Raw genomic sequence first — 19,493 nt, forward strand, 5'->3', positions numbered from 1 at the left:
TTAGCATTTTTTGAACTCTTATATTTGTCTTGTTGTTACTGTTGTTGTTGTTGTTGTTGTTGTTGTGGTCGTTCTTGCAGATATTGTTGATTTGATTGTTGCTGTTACTGCTGCTGCTGCTGCTGATGATGATGATGATGTTGTTGGCGTTGTTGCTATTGTTGGTCGCGTTGTTGTTCTTGTTGTTGCATTGCTCTAGTGATCTTGTTCCGGCGATATCTTCTTCATTTGCTTTTTTTCTTGCAGATGTGTAGATTCATTCACGTCTGCGCTCTCTTATGTTTAATTGTGAGGGGCGTCGATATAGTGTACAGATTTTCCTTTTTATATCACAATAGTTTATACTTCAACATATGTAGATATCTCTATCAGTCGTTCTCTCTCTATAAACATAAATACATACAACCATATATACATATATGTGTGTAAGCGAATATATATATATATATATGTGTGTCTGTGTCTGTGTCTGTGTGTGTACCTATATATATATATATATTATGTATGTGTGTGTGTGTGTGTGTGGTGTCGGTGTCTGTGTGTGTAACCTATATATATATATATATATATGTATGTGTGTGTGTGTGTGTGTGTGTGTGTGTCTGTGTCTGTGTGTGTACCTATATATATATATATAATATAGATATATATTATATATATATATTATATAATATATGTATAGAAATTAAATATAAAATATAAATTACAAAGTGGGACAAGAACGCAAAAATACACAGATGACACAATATATATATATTGGTGGTATGTGGTGTGTGTGTGTGTTCTGTGTCTGTGTGTGTACCTATATATATATATATGTGTGTGTGTATGTATGTGTGTGTGTGTGTGTGTGTGTGTGTGTGTAACCCTATTATTCTTCTATTCATTCATTGTTCCTTCTTTCTGTCAGCCCTTTCACACATGCATCCTTCATTCCAATCTTCGTTCTTTCGTTTCCGCTCTCTCACATTTCCTGGCCTCCGCTTCATGCTCACTTTCCCTCCTCTTTCACTTCACTCTGTCCCTTTTATTTCTTCTCGCCTCCCCTTAATTCTCCCCTTACCTCTTTCTCTCTCTTCTCTCCTCACGTGACTGGTGTTCGACCAAGCCTGACCTTTATTTCTTGGTTCTACTACCATCCAGGCAACATCTATATTCCTCCCTGTGCCAGTAAAATCCTATGTCCCTGCCGTTAGGCTTTATTTCCACACACGCCAGCTTTAATCTAATTCGTCCTTAGTCGAAAGACACCTGTTGCATTTGCATTTGTGTAACATTTCTCCGTTTTTTTCCGTCCTTCTTCTCGTATTATTAAGACAAACAAAAAGATAGCGTATTTGTTTGTCTTAATAACTGATGAGATGCCAGAGCAGACTTCATCCCCGGGATCCGAAACTCTGAGATTTATTATGACAACCAACTAATTCTCAAGTATCATATATATATATACATATATATATATATATATACATACATACATATATATATATACATACATACATATATATATATAATACATACATATATTATATTATATATATATATGTGTGTGTGTGTGTGTGTGTGTGTGTCTGTGTCTGTGTGTGTACCTATATATATATATATATATATGTATGTGTGTGTGTGTGTGTGTGTGTGTGGTGTCTGTGTCTGTGTGTGTACCTATATATATATATATATATATATATTATATAATATATATATATATATATATATATGTATAGAAATAAATATAAAATATAAATTACAAAGTGGGACAAGAACGCAAAAATACACAGAGATGACACATATATATATATATGTGTATGTGTGTGTGTGTGTGTGTCTGTGTCTGTGTGTGTACCTATATATATATATATATGTGTGTGTGTATGTATGTGTGTGTGTGTGTGTGTGTAACCCTATTATTCTTTCTATTCATTCATTGTTCCCTTCTTTCTGTCAGCCCTTTCACACATGCATCCTTCATTCCAATCTTCGTTCTTTCGTTTCCGCTCTCTCACATTTCCTGGCCTCCGCTTCATGCTCACTTTCCCTCCTCTTTCACTTCACTCTGTCCCTTTTATTTCTTCTCGCCTCCCCTTAATTCTCCCCTTACCTCTTTCTCTCTCTTCTCTCCTCACGTGACTGTGTTCGACCAAGCCTGACCTTTATTTCTTGGTTCTACTACCATCCAGGCAACATCTATATTCCTCCTGTGCCAGTAAAATCCTATGTCCCTGCCGTTAGGCTTATTTCCACACACGCCAGCTTTAATCTAATTCGTCCTTAGTCGAAAGAACCACCTGTTGCATTTGCATTTGTGTAACATTTCTCCGTTTTTTTCCGTCCTTCTTCTCGTATTATTAAGACAAACAAAAAGATAGCGTATTTGTTTGTCTTAATAACTGATGAGATGCCAGAGCAGACTTCATCCCCGGGATCCGAAACTCTGAGATTATTATGACAACCAACTAATTCTCAAGTATCATATATATATATACATTAATATATATATATACATACATACATATATATATATACATACATACATATATATATATACATACATATATATATATATATATATATATATACAGAGAGAGGGAGACAGATATGAAGAACGAAAGGAAAGAAAGAAGGAAGGAAGGTTGGAGTGCGTTTGTCTTGATGTGAGTTTAAAGCAATCAGTCCTTTTGGCTTCGATCTGTACCTGCAAAAGCTTAAATCACTATTTGGCTCATTTTATATATATACATGTGTGAGTGTGTGTGTGTCTGTGTGTGTGTGCGCGCGTGCGTGTGTGGTTGTGAGTGCATGGCATTTTTTAATCATTTCTATAGATGAATCATATATTTAAATAAACATTTAACCTGGAGAAACTTATCAGAATGACAATAGTTACTAATGAATCATTATAGCGAATACAGCAAGATCTGATACTGAGCAACATGCTTCGTCGATAGAAAATAAATTGCAGAGATGTAGTCCCACTTGGACGGAGTTTCGTCCCTTAGCCCTGTAACCTGCATTGAAACATCGGAAGCAGCCCCACTGATCGATGCTTAACATATACATTTCAGGACAAATACCGGTGTAACAGGCCTATTTACTGTATACATACATTAAGTATAACACATGGATACATATATGCGTATATGAATGTATATTTATGTTTATGTTTGGGAGTATGTATGTGTGTGTATGTATACATCTATCCAAGCAGACACACACAAAGTAACACACAAACACACACACACACATACACATGCGTATACAAGTATTTTGAGTTGTGCAGCGAAGTATGAGAATATTTATCTAAATAACAATATCAGGAGACGACGCACGCAAACCCTCTCTCGCTCTTTGTCGGTCTGCTTCTATCTTTCTTTTATTTCTCTCTCTCTCTCTCTCTCTCTATTTATCTATCCACCTATCTCATATATATATATATGTATAAATATATATATATATATATAATATATATTATAGAGAGAGAGAGAGAGAGAGAGAGAGAAAGAGAGAGAGAGAGAAAGAGAGAGAGGAGAAAGAGAGAGAGGAGAAAGATATATATGCATAAGAATATATGTACAGGAGTGTATACTTATACACATATGCAAACACATACACATACATACATACATATATATATGTATATATATATATATACATACATATATACATATATATATATACGTACATACATACATGCATACATATATACACACATATATACATAAATATGCATACATATTTATATCTATATATACACGCATATGTACCGAGAGTTTAAAAAGAAGGTAGATGTATCTAACCATTTATCACAATGCATTAATCAGAAACCAAGTATAAAACAGCTCAACTTAATGATCGCAGATGTAATACAATCTACAACATTTTGACTCTATTTAAAACCACAAAATATACGTATATTTATTAAACAAGCAAACGATAGCATCTGTGTATAATTATCTTTAAATGCCGTATCACCAGACGTGTGCACACGCACATGCAACCACTCTGATAATCACACACTCTAATCTGCACACGCATACACAGACGCACTCATACGCACTTAAACGTACGTCTTGTAGAGAGTCATGCAAATGTCAGTAGCGGCGCACTGCTTACGGGTGCCTTTTAAAATTGTTTAAACACGATCCGTAACGTTTTGGGTTGTTTTGAAGATAATGAAGCAACACTTAGATTCTCTCACTTTCTCTTCTCTCCACCTTCCTCTTTCACCTTCCCCGCCTCTCTTTGGCTCTTGCTTTTTCCATCTAACTTTACTTTACTTTGTGTTCGCGCGCGCGATGGTGTGTGTTTCTGTGAATATACATAGAGATAGAGAGTGTTACATAAGATACGATATACACAAATGTACGCATATATATATATGTATGTATGTATGTATATATATATGTGTATATATATATATATATATATATATATATATAATATATATACATATATATGTATATATATATATATATATATATACATATATATGTATATATAGATGTATATATATATATATTTACATACATATATAATATAATATATATATATATATATATATATATATATATATATATATATATATATATATTACATACATATATACATATAAATATATATATATGTATGTATGGATGTATGTATGTGTGTCTATATATATATATTTGTGTGTGTGTGTGTCTGCACACACATGTACATACATATGTATATGTATACATACGCACACACACTTCTAAATACATCCATTCGTTATGCTACCAGCTCCAATTATTGAACTGCGTTCATGCTGGAGCATCGCATTTTACAAACACACAACCTTTCGCAAATAGAAACATACATGGAGTGACGTCTGACAACCTATGTATTTTTATACATGTTTGTGTGTGTGTGTGCATGGCTTTGTGTATATGAGAGTTTTTTAAATCTTATGTCTATGTTTCTGCCATGTTCTTTGTTTTCGTTGCAATACAACACCGTCTTAGGCATCAGATACGATCTATCACAGGCTCTATCGCCAGCCATACAACTCTTGTCGTTCTCATTAAATCGTCCACCATTTTGTTTACCTATGTTATTCTTGTTGTCCTTCTCCTTGTTTTGCTTCTGTTTAATTATTTGTTTTATTATTATATAGAAGTGAACTTACATACATCTTCTGTCTCGTTTCCACAGAAATCGTTGAGTTGCATGTACATGTTGCTGTTGTACCTTCTTCTTTGCTATTGTCTGACAATGTTTTATTGGCGAAAATTCTTTATCTTTTTCTTCTTGTATTTCTTTCTCTTACTCTTATTATTCTAATCTTAATTTTATTGTTTTTCCTGTTCTTTCCTCGTTTTGCTATTATTATGAATAATGTTATCTTTATCATGTTCTCGACAGTTTCATTCGTTCGTGTCTCTTCTGCATTACCAGGTGCACTTCAGTGTTCTTCCCAGCTTTGCAGTATTGCTTGTCTGATGATGTTGTTTCATCTGTTTGTGATTTGATGTGGCTTTCTGTACGCTCGTCACTGCCGTTACTCTTGTGTTGCATCTGGTTTTCTGAACGAAAGACTGCGTAGTGTGTGCATCAGCAGTTGTGTCGTGTTCTTGAGATTTATTCCTCTTTCATACGTTCTGCTTACGTTATAATTTTTTTTAATCTTTGGGTTGTGATTTTGTAGAAAATGCATATATGTTGTGTGGTTGTTTTCTGTTCTGTGGTTTTGAGTAGATTGTGTTACTAGCTGTAGTGTAAAATGTGAGTTGTTAGTCGATGCAAATCTCTTCTAAGCGTGTCTGTTATTTCATCTGATTGTCATCATGTCGACTATATACTCTATAAGTTTCATACACACATACACACACATACACACACATACACACACATACACATATATATATGTGTGTGTATGAAACTTATAGAGTTTCGATATATATATATATATCTCACTCCTCCTCATCTCTCTCACAGCCGGCTGACTACTTCCTTTTGCCTGCGGTCTCCTAACTGTAAACACACGGTTTTTCTTACGCTGTTAGAATCTTCCTCGTCTAGGCCAAAAAAGGCCCTCTTCGTTTGTTTTCTTGTTTGTTTTTATTTCTCGTATTGTATTTTTTTGTAACTGTATTTATTTTGTATTTTATTTTGTAATTTATTATTTATTTTGTATTTTATTTTGTAATTTTATTTGTATCGTTTTTACGTCCTGTTTGTGTCACATTTTTTTCTTTCATTGTTTTTACCCCTCTGCGAGGCAATTTTATTTAATTCTTTTGCAGGAAGGACTAGTTCGACGAGTCGTGTTCTGTCCTTACCTTCGAAACACGCTGGAGTTGAACTAGGGACAGCTGATGAAGGGGTTTTTTCCTTGTGTGGTTTGTCTTGTACTCTGTTTTTTCGTTGTAAAAAATGGTCCGCTCCATGCTTGTTTTTACGTTTTCGTTTCTCGTTGAGTTCTACGTTTATTTGTGGTGTCCTGTACTCACGTATATATATTTATATATGCATGTATATATACATGTAGATGTAGGTACGTACATATATGTATGTATGTATGCATATATTTTATTCATTACACTATTGTATGACTGAGCGCCCTCGCGTCGATTCGATTCGATTCGTTTCGTTTCGTTTCGTTTCTTCTTCTGCAAGTACAGTTTATATATATATATATATATACAATTTAAAAATAGGATAAACTCTTCATAAGAATTTATCAAGTAGTTAGCGTGAAAAACCTCATAAGTGAAAAAAAAAACAACAAATCTTTTCCTTTAAATTTATTTAATATAGAGGGCACTATTACACATAGATGCCTCACGCTAGGAGAGACTCTTAAAGTCAAAACTACTAAAATAAATAAACACATCGTACCGAAACAATTCTCGAAGCAGGTAATTTAAAACAGATTCCCTCCTAGAATGAGGCATATATGTGTAACAGTGTCCTCTATAATAATATAAATATATGTATTTAAAATGCTGGTGGTCATATTGTATAGCGTACGTCTTGACTTGTTTAGAGATACTGTGAGATTTGTGTTCTTGCATTCAAATGCCTTTTGTTGGATATGGATTATACCTATATCTGGTCTGTGTGTACAATTGTTTGGCTTTATATGTTTTGAACGTTTTTGGTTAGATCCGTCGGTTCCAGACATGGCTTATCGATTAAATAATTTGAATAGTTTTATCATTGAAAACCGTAATACTATTAATCTTTATATTTTCAAATGATTTCTACAATTTTGACCCCTATCCGTGGCTTCAGAGAAAATGGATTCAAACAGATACCAGAGTCAACCGGTAGCTTTCCATTCTGTGATAATTATATACGTATGTAATGTTTGCCTCAGACATTTATTGTAGCTTCACGTGATGACGCTTGACATACATAACGACAGTTATTGTTGGATAGACTCGCGCTTGATAACGACTAGGCAACCACGACTGGTGTAGTCGATTGATTCCATTGTCACAACTTTCCATCTTTTCCACTTTGGTATGTTTCTTATGTTACATTTTTCGCATTTTAATTGCTAGGTACATAGATCGACTTTCTTCGATTGACTTCTCGAAGGAATTAATGAAGCTACCTTCATTCGGAGAACCGTACATTTTTTCTTTGTACTATGCTGTGTTAGCTAACATTTCTATGTGTCAACTTATTCAGGGTCAAGCAAATGTAGTACCACGATGATTGCAGATGATTGATAATAACATAACATTAGACAGGAGTGGGTATTTTGCAGTGTTTCTTTCGGCTCCCCGCGATATTGATGCCCCCAGTGCCTCTACAAATACTGCGATGACAGTACCCATTCAATGCCCACATTCGTTTAGCAGCTTGTACTTTCAATGCATTCTATCTCTTCGTCACCCGCCCGTGCATCCCCACGTATAGCACTGTCGATAAACTTGGTTCCCTTCTTCCTTTTACACACTACCTCAACGCCCTGTTTCCGAGCCTCAATCAATGGGTCACACATTTATCATCCTCGCTGACGCCTTCTGGTTTATGTTCATATCTTTTCTGCTTTCTTTCAAGACCGTAATTCTCACACAATCTCCAGTGAACAAGCTTAGCTACGTTATCATACTCCCTTTTACATTCCTTTTGAGCCGGTTTACTACACACACTCACATTATGTGGGAGTCTTTCGTTTTCGCTGTCACACATCCTACAAAGGGGTGACTCACTGTTCTTATCTGTTTGGAACTTATCCTTATAGCTTGCTCGAGTGCTCTGCATATCAATGCCTCAATAAATCCTTTCTCATCATTTTTCCGTAGCCATTTCCAGGTGTTGGTGGTATTTTCTTCCCATTTTCCTGAGATATTACCTATGAATCGTTTTCATTTTTCAGTTATTTAACATTCGTTCTTCAGCTTGTTTCTTAAGTGTGTTTGGGGTGCGCCACATTTCCACTGGGTATCGAGATGCGTTTACTAACTGCAGAAACAATGGCTCAATCTGCTGTTTGACATACCATTCCAAACTCTTTTCTCAGAGACAGCTCAGATCATCCCTCTCCCTTGTGTTTAGGTACATAAAGTCTATCGACATCGCTTTTAGTGTTCAGTTCCTTGTCATCACTTTCCTGGTTCTTATATCATTTTCCTTAAGTTCGTTCTTTGTCCACCTATCAACAACCGTACTGTATCTCATTAAGGAGTTAGACTATGTATTCGTTGCCCTCATCTTGTTCTTTCCATTGAATCTACTCTCCGTAAATGAATTTGGCTCTTCTGAGATATTCTCTCATACAACTTTCCTTCATCTCACTCTCCTTGATGTTGTCGCACTCCAAAATATCTACTTACTTATACCATCGATCTCAACATCTTTCAACAACATCAGATGACGCTACTTGAACTTTTTTATGATAATAATACCACATTTGTTAATCCCACGCTTGTTAATCTCAAATATCTGTACTGTTGAAAGTACATGTTCAAACTTATCGTAAATCTGCGAGTCGTCCTTATGTAACAGGTGACTCAACTTTTCTACGTTTTTCAAGGTGTATCCCGATATCACTTTCCACAGTATCTGTGTGAGGAGTAACATACAAAGCACAAACAACAATGCTGAAAAACAATCTCCTTGAAGTATGTCTGAAGTATGCCAAAATTTTCCACATGGTGTTAACTTTGTATACCAGTTCTTCATTTATCTCCTGATAAAATTGAAACTGTTATCAGACATTTGTAACAATTGAAGACATTTTTAAAATCCAGGAATATGGGTTCACGTCAGAAGCTCTCTTTTAATCGATTCACACCCTGTCCAAATTGGTATGACCTTTCTTGTAGTTGCTCAGCACCATTCTATCTATCAGAAGTTGATCTTTTGTCTCTCAGCATTTCTTCCTGCATCCCTTATTTTCCTCTGGTAATTTATCGTTTATTTTCAGGTAGTTATACACACAATTAAGTATTATTCCTGGGTTCCTTTTGGCAAAGAACCGTTTTACCTGTGGTCAGCCACTTTGGGATTTTCACCTTGTTGTTGATCATTTTATCCATTTGCACAGGCATACTTTCATGAATTGCTAAGTAATTCTTCAGCGAATACCCTTGTACCGCATCCGGGCCTGGGAACTTCTAGTTTAGGACTTTTCTTGTCTGATTGGTCACCATTTCAGTTGTTACACTCATATTGTTCTGTTTCACTTCACATTTCTCCGATCTTAATTACATCAACTATTCAGCATCTTCATTTTGCTTTATTCCATTATCCCAAATGTTTCACCAAAACCTCCTCCTACCTTCTTCAGCGAGCAGTCTCTCACTGCTGTTAACCTTTCCATTCAACTGTTGATCTTTGTCACTTTGGCCTGCAGTCTTTCTTTCTGCTCCTCAAGGACTACATTTAGCCCCATTTCTTCATACGATATCTACGGCCTAATTCAAGATATTTCTCCTTCTTCCTGATTTCTCATGGTTTTTTTCTAGTGTTGATATATTTTCGTAGTTCATTGATTGTTTTATTTTTATTTTAGATTAAAACTATGTTTCTACATTTTCTCTTTTACAGTTTGTTTCGGGGCCTAGTTTTTCCTTTGAAGATGATACAAGCTTTAAATCAACCTATTCTATTCTTCTTCTTCATCATCTTATTATTATTATTATTATTATTGAGTGAGAGAGCAGTGCATGCCATCAAAGTGACACTGGGGTAAAATATACGAAGCCCAATATATCCATCATGACTACCCGTCTGATAAGGGTACACCAGGCACATGCATCACAACCATATGTGCGCGACATGGTGATCTCATATCAAGATAAACAGCACATGACCTTGCAGGTGGGGCCCAGTTAGAATTTTCTTCAGGTTGAGTAGCCCATCCCGCTCAAACGGTCCCTGAATAAGGGTTGTTTAAGGATGTTGAAAGAACCACCCGTTTCCAGAGGTGAATTATTCAAACCCCAAAGAATCCCTCTCAACACATGGCTATGATGCTCCCCCACTACTTCTGTTCGTGATCAGAGATGCACATATCGTCAGCCACTAAGGGACATGCTCAACTGGTTAAGGTCAAACAACTGACAAGCAAATCTGTGGTATTGAGCAGAATATTTGCTGTAGCCCATCTTTTATACCAAGACAAATTATTATTATTATTATTATTATTATTATTATTATTATTATTATTATTATTATTATTATTATCAGCATCATCATCATCATCATCATCATCATCATCATCATCATCATCATCATCATCATTATTATTATTATTATTATTATTATTATTATTATTATTATTATTATTATCTTGTTGTTGTTGTTATTATTATTATTATTACTATTATTATTATTATTATTATTATTGTTATTATTATTGTTATTATTATTATTATTAATATTATTATTATTGAGTGAGAGAGCAGTGCATGCCATCAAAGTGACACTGGGGTAAAATATACGAAGCCCAATATACCCATCATGACTACCCGTCTGATAAGGGTACACCAGGCACATGCAGCACAACCATATGTGCGCGACATGGTGATTTCATATCAAAATAAACAGCACATGACCTTGCAGGTGGGGCCCAGTTAGAATTTTCTTCTGGTCGAGTAACCCATCCAACTCGAAAGGTCCCTGAATAAGGGTTGTTTAAGGATGTTGAAAGAACCACCCATGTTTCCAGAGGTGAATTATTCAAACCCCAATGAATCCCTCTCAACACATGGCTATGATGCTCCCCCACTACTTCTGCTCGTGTTCAGAGATGCACATATCGTCAGCCACTAAGGGACATGCTCAACTGGTTAAAGTCAAACAACTGACAAGCAAATCTGTGGTATTGAGCAGAATATTTGCTGTAGCCCATCTTTTATACCAAGACAAAACAATGTACATGATACCACTTCCAATCAGTTAAGATCAGAAGCCATGAGAGCCACTGCCTGGTACTGCATCAGGGCATTTATTATTATTATTATATTATTATATTATTATTATATTATTATATTTTATTATTATTATTAATAATATTATTATTATTATATATTATTATTATTATCATCATCATCATCATCATCATCATCATCGTTATCATCATCATTGTCATCATCATTATTATCATTATTATCATCATCATCATCATCATTATCATTATTATTACTATTTTTATTATTATTATTATTATTATTATTATTATTATTATTATTATTATTATTATTATTATTATTATTATTATCATTATTATTATTATTATTATCATTGTTGTTATTATTATTATTATTACTGCTATTATTATTACTATTATTATTATTATTACTATTATTATTATTATTATTATTATTATTATTGTTATTGTTATTATTATTGTTATTATTATTATTATTGCTGTTGTTGTTATTATTGTTGTCGTTGTTGTATTCTTTTGCTGTTGCTGTGATTATCATCCAGCGTAAGTGACGTCGTTGCGCTTCTAAAGACAGCGCAGTGCGCGTTGGATATTTGCACGGTGTACGAGTCGTGTATTATGCACAGCTCTAAGCTGTCAAGATTGTAACTTATTTATGTTCCGCATCATTTTTTAATTATTTTAAGATTAATTCAGTTTTCAGGACCTTCGTCTGGGTTGACTTTTTTTCTAGACCAGCATATGTTAATTTTTCCATTATTTTGACAGATATATTATCGCATGTTTTCAAGAGGTACTTTTCATCCAGGGAGCATTTGGGAACGATAACTTTGATCATTTCTGTCTCTGCGAAGTAATGTTACCTAGAGCTTGTTCATTTTGTCATTCTATAAAATATTTTCTAATGCATCATTATAGAACATCTAACGAGGCGGCATTTCTTATTTCTGGCATAATTGCCATTGTATGAAAGCCTGAACAACTCTGTAATGTCTGCAGAGGCATTCTTTCTTGGCTAAAACTGGGCAGAGACAATACATCTAATGCTTTCTTCTTTCTTTCTCGCTCGCTCTTTCATCATAAATTTTGAAATTGCATAATCCGTACGGCTTCATTCCATGCTATTCATCTGCTTGTTTCTGATGCGTAGGAGTTGATTTTCAGCCAAATTATAACTCATTCAGTCGCAACTTTGAATCTTACGTGTTTCAACCAGTATCTGCATTGTCTTTGTTTAGTTTCACCTTGCTTAATATATTTTTGTTATTTTCACTTTTCACCAATCTTCCAAGTAGGAAATTTCCTTTGCTACTACTTTACCAAGGATTCTGTAATATTTTGACCTTAGCTTTCGGCTATTAACACTCTCACTCGACTGTGACTTCAGACGCTGTTTTTATATTCGTTTTGCTATTTTCTTCGTATCTTCTTCTACTATTCGATGTTCAGTATCGTAAAATGTAAAAAATATAATTATTTTCTGATTCCGTAAGATACCCAATTACCTAAAACCAAGGTGAATATATAATTTCTCTATCACATTTTCTTTCGTATATCATAAATACAGTTATAACATTCCTTCTTTTTCTGCCTGTCGACCCACTTAGTACGCAGCTAAGAAAAATATGGCTACAGTGTACTTATAAAGTAATTTTATAACATTCTACAAACACTGCATGGGAGAAATTGATTACTTTTAAGCAAATGCGCTGAGAGGTCGTAAACGATCGAGTATACATACATTCAAACATATGGAAACGAAACGAGGGACCAAGGAGGAAGATTGTCGTTTTTATTGAAAATTCCTCAGCAACAAGTTGCCATTCTTCAAATCTTTCTATACAGCTACAGTTGCTGAGATTTTTTTTTAAATTGGTAGATACAAATTTTCCAAAATTTCACTGGCATATGGCGTAGTGGTTAACAGCGCGGGTTACTAGCCCCAAGATTCCGAGTTCGATTCCAGGCAGTGACCTGAATAATAATAATAGTAATAATAATAGTAATAATAATAATAATAATAACATAGAAAAATACCTTAGGAATGAGAACCCAGGTTCGAAATTTCCCCAAGATACCTGATGAAGGCTGGACGATATAGCAGCCGGAACGTTGTGTTAACAACAAATAAGATGAAGATAAATATTCGTCAAATATAAATAATGTAAATAATGTAATATCTTGTATATTCCTAAGGTGTTAGGAAGATCAATTATTTATGATATTGAAGTACTATAGAACAAAGCTAGAGATTTCAACACATCCTACATGAAGTTATTTTCTTCACTCTTCGAACGGATTCTATAAAATGACGGATGTTTAAAAATGTTGATTATACTTAATTACGATTAAGTAATTTATACGTGTAATGTTGTGTCATATCCAGTTCTATCACAGTTTTAAACAAAATATAGCAAACGCGTCAGGAATGGCCAATAGTCGCTGCGAATTGTGGTTTGGATAGCGAAAGGCTTAAAACCTATAACTATAGTCCCCATATGGATATGGGTTTGAAATATTAATCTGCTATATCCAAGTTATTCCTTGATAAACTTATCCTCTTTCTGTGATTGAGCTGACTACTTTTCTGATCTTAGATATATATGGTTGCGTTTGTTCTCTTGCTCTTATTTCTCTAGTTCTCTCTGTTTTCCACCGTTACTATCATGGCCTCTGCTCTGCGGATGGAGCTGGGCAGTTCTTACCACTAATCAAGCATCCTCAGCGCATTCGATACAACATATTTAATCTGTTTCGAAGCATCAAACGACGCCGATATTGATAAATATATATATATATATATATATATATATATATTATATATATATATATATATATATATATATATATATATATATATATATATAATATTTATTTTATACAAGGAGCTTCTACAGGACTAGAACTGTTTCATTCAAAAGAAATCATCAGGAAGCTTTCTGATGATTTCTTTGAATGAAACAGTTCTAGTCCTGTAGAAGCTCCTTCTATAAAATAAATTAATTTACTCTGCTATTGAGTACCTTATTTACTGTGGTTAACCCCGACTCAACCCGGGACCTACATATATATATATATATTACTCTTTACTTGTTTCAGTCATTTGACTGCGGCCATGCTGGAGCACCGCCTTTAGTCGAGCAAATCGACCCCAGGACTTATTCTTTGTAAGCCCAGTACTTATTCTATCGGTCTCTTTTGCCGAACCGCTACGTGACGGGGACGTAAACACACCAGCATTGGTTGTCAAGCAATGCTAGGGGGACAAACACAGATACACAAACACACACACACATATATATATACATATATACGACAGGCTTCTTTCAGTTTCCGTCTACCAAATCCACTCACAAGGCATTGGTCGGCCCGGGGCTATAGTAGAAAACACTTGCCCAAGATGCCACGCAGTGGGACTGAACCCGGAACCATGTGGTTAATTAGCAAGCTACTTACCACACAGCCACTCCTGCGCCTATATATATATATATATATATATATGGAAGCACTCCGTCGGTTACGACGACGAGGGTTCCGGTTGATCCGAATCAACGGAACAGCCTGCTCGTGAAATTAACGTGTAAGTGGCTGAGCACTCCACAGACACGTGTTCCCTTAACGTAGTTCTCGGGGATATTCAGCGTGACACAGAGATTGACAAGGCCGGCCCTTTGAAATACAGGTACAACAGAAACAGGAAGTAAGAGTGAGAGAAAGTTGTGGTGAAAGAGTACAGCAGGGATCACCACCATCCCCTGCCGGAGCCTCGTCGAACTTTTAGGGGTTTTCGCTCAATAAACACTCACAACGCCCGGTCTGGGAATCGGGCGTTGTGAGTGTTTATTGAGCGAAAACCCCTATATATATATATATATATATATATGATAGCTAATTCGGCGTTATACACCTGTCTTGTCGCCCATTAGGTGGTGCTTAACCTCCCATATTGCACCAATCACTTTGGAAAACCCAAATCTAGCTTCTTGTCACTTTTCTGTTATTTTGCAATAATCTCTATCTGTTATTTGAGATCACCTCCTAACCTGCGTATACAACGTTTTACAATATACGCAGAGCAGAGCATTTTTCTAGTTATCTTAATGAACTTACCGTCGCAGGATTAAAGTAGTTTTCTAGTCTTACTCTCGTTATTTTGTAACAGTTTTCTATTACTAAAACTTTCTCTCTTCCCTTCTTTTCTCTCTCTCCCTCTCTTTCTATCTATCTATCTATCTATCTATCTATCTATCTATCTATCTATCTATCTATCTATCTATCTATCTATCTATCTATCTATCTATCTATCTTTCTATCTATCCATCTATCTATCTATCTATCTATCTACCTATCTATATACCTATCTATCTATCTACCTATCCATCTATATATTCAGAGTTACTATATCTTATATTAACCCTTATATGTTGGCTTCGGCACGTTGCTAGCTAGCTTGTTGGTTTGTTTGTTTGTTTTTTTGTTCTAAGTTATTTAATTTCCTCACTTTCAAGCTTACTATGTATAATATTGGAGCTGTAAATTAATATAGGATTGGTTAGCGTATTTCCATCTATAATTTTATTTCTGTCATTGAATTCAGATAATAATATTAGTCTAACATTTCTGTAACGTTCTTTTCCATCCATCTGTTTCGTTTTTGAGTATTTTAATATGTTTGCGAGTCGTCGTTGCAAACAAAAAATGTAGTAGTAGTAGTAGTAGTAGTAGTAGTAGTAGTAGTAGTAGCAGCAGCAGCAGTAGCAGCAGAAACAGCAGCAGCAGTAGTAGTAGTAGTAGTAGTGGTAGTAGTAGTAGTAGTAGTAGTAGCAGCAGCAGCAGCAATAGCAGTAGTAGTAGTAGTAGTAGTAGTAGTAGTAGTAGTAGTAGTAGTAGTAGTAGTAGTAGTTTTACATGTGAGTATTCAAGTGAGGGAAAGAATAATTTGTAACCTGAAAGAATAATTTGTAACCTGATTTCTTTAGAAATAAAAACAAAATCTCTTTTTTACTCACAAAATGCTACAGAATATCCAAAGCTCCGTTACATAATGTAACTTTGAGAAAATTGTCTCAAAATTGGTTCCTAACAGCATATGTCTCTGCAATGTTGTAATTAGCACAATATGATGCTCGCCATTTTGGCGGTAGCTGCAGACCCAACAACATTTACAAAGCTATTTCCATTTATTCCCAAATAAATATGTCTATTTAAAAAAAAAAAACCCGTCTGAGTGAAGTATACACACAGAACATAACCTATAGTAAAGTAACGGAAACTCAGTGATGGTGGAAACATTAATTCAAAAGATAGGCAAAAAAGCAGACATAGAGTGAACAGCCTCAGACACACAGTAAAACAACAGATCAAATATTGAAGCTCGTCTGTAGCGTTCAGGAAAAGAAAAAGTAAAGAATCTCTGGATGAAATTTTGGGAAGGTGTTTTTTGTCGTGTCTGGTGAGATTCATTCTCCTTCAGTGCTTTGTTATTTAACACAGTCACAGGTTCGATTTCCACTCATTTACTTAGTTATTTTTCTAAAATTTTCGTTGTCTTGCAACCTTTTCCATAGTCGTTGGCTCTGTCCGTTATCAGAACTGCGTTCTTTTTGTTTGTTTGATTGCTTGTTTGGGCGTATGTACGTGTGTCTGTGTATATGTGCATACACATATGCATATATATATATATATATATATATATATATATTATATATATATATATATTATATATATATATATATATGAATGCACTGTATGTAAGTGTGTGTAAAGCACTAAAAGATAATGAGTCTCCCTAGACAATATAATATGCTTCAACACACGAATTCATATAAAGAATCTTGCAAATATAATAAAAATCAAAATATATATATGTATGTATCTATATGCATGCATATATGGACACATGTATTATAATCTTTTTGTTGTATTTATGACTTCTCTGCCTGATAAACAGTAGAGTATTACTATACAAAAGCTATTTACATGCTCTTATAATTAGCAGAGATGGATCAACATCTGGTCAAATCTCGTATGTTCATAGGCTTCATGTACAACACATGATGCCACCTCAATTCCATTTGGCGTTTGTCTGTAGCTATTAGTTTCAGTATTGTGTCGATTTCCTCAGTTGCTGTAGAGACAATGTTCTCTATCGTTTTCCACAATATCTCTGGCTCTCGGCTACATCCTGTTATTTCTCGACTTCCTCAGTTGTCTTGATATACTCTCTAATATAGTATGGGATTGTAAAATCAATATCTCAGACAAAGTGTATCTACTTTCTTTCATAATTAAGATTAGTACCAAACAAAAAATCCCATAAAATCTTGTAATTATCATCAAATGTGGCAGCACCGGATTAGTGACCCTCCCAATCTGCTATCAACGTTAATTTACGGATTTTACTAACGTCTGAACATACAAATTTACCAGCATATTCATGCTTGCATTTATACTCTTTTCGCTCTAGCTTACAACTCTCGCGTATAAATGCTTAATAATTTTGTCCCTTCTCCCACTGTCTGCCACAACTAAAGCGTTGCTTTTCCAACATGCTCGGTTGTTGCACGAAGTGTATAAAGATATATACATATATGCATGCATACATACACACACACACACACACACACACACACACACACACCACACACACACACACACACACATACATGTATATATATATATATATATATATATGTATACGTACACACAAATGTGTGTGTGATGGATTCTCCCACCGAAGGCGATGGACGTTTGAGTGTTCAGCTGTTTGCAGAACGACCGGCACAAATAATTTAGTTTCAGTGATCAAATGTTCTTGCCACACATTAGCTCACTCTCTACATCAAATCGATGTTGCCGGAAAAGATTCACGGTGTAGGACGCGTCAGGTGTGGAAGCGATCGTACAAAATCATGAAATGAAATGTTTTGCTCAAGAACACAATACACAGACCCGGTCTAGGAATTGAAACAAACAGCTTAGCATGATCTCACGAACAGCCTAACCCCTAATCATAACAGAATATCTAAACTCTCTTCCTCCAAAGAAATTTTCGAGAAGGGATCCCCCTACTACCTACAAAAAAGGCTCTAGCCAATAGTGGCTTTAAGCATGAATTAATACATAACCACTCGAAGAAGAAGAAGAAGAAGAAGAAGAAGAAGAAGAAGAAGAAGAAGAAGAAGAAGAAGAAGAAGAAGAAGAAGAAAAGAAGAAGAAGAAGAAGAAGAAGAAGAAGAAGAAGAAGAAGAAGAAGAAGAAGAAGAAGAAGAAGAAGAAGAAGAAGAAGAATTCGGAAAATAACTTGGTTCGCCCCAACTTTTGCTTATTGTATAGTCTGACAGGTAACAGATTCCTTTCTCTACTCCACAAACATTTTCCAGTAAATCACAGGTACAGGAACATATTTAAGAGGCGCGCAATGGGATTATCATGTAACTAGTGCCCCTGTATGAAAGGCATCATTACTCGAGAACAGATATGAGGTTTTTAATGCATTAGGTGAAAATATGATGTCGCGAATCGCAACGGCTAAATATATCAATAATAAGACATTTATACTTGTTATTGTGTATATAAATGAACGATCCATAGACTTTTATTTTATTAATATATGTAACTGAAGATGAAAACACTTATGTTTTATACATCTTTTGAGCACTCTTTTGGTATGTTTCTGTAAATGTTTTTCATCCTAGGAGAGATAAGAAAAAAGTTTAGTTATTTTCAAATATTTTAAACATTAATTTCGAATGTTTATATTGAAATTAATATGGCGACTAACAAGTAAGGAGACAACGCTTCATGAAACATTCAACTGAATGCAACAACACACAAATCAAGCAAATTGAGAAAGACAGCAAATTGAATAATACAGCCAAACGTAAACACTTCATAAGAAGAGAATAATGATTTTCCATTTTTTTCTCCGCAATACATTAATATCGAAGTACACCTTCAAACGAATTGGCAAAACAGTACATTCACAACTTTCATACATATTTTCACAAAGGGAAATATTGTAAACGCTATTAATGATAACAGTAGTACTTGTTCTAACATTATTAGCAAGAAGCCGTTTTCGAATATGAAACAAATCTAGCCAAAGTAGGGTCCATAACAATAAACT

The sequence above is a fragment of the Octopus sinensis genome, linkage group LG6 (assembly GCF_006345805.1).
Source record: "Octopus sinensis linkage group LG6, ASM634580v1, whole genome shotgun sequence".
In the NCBI taxonomy this organism is placed as follows: Eukaryota; Metazoa; Mollusca; class Cephalopoda; order Octopoda; family Octopodidae; genus Octopus; species Octopus sinensis.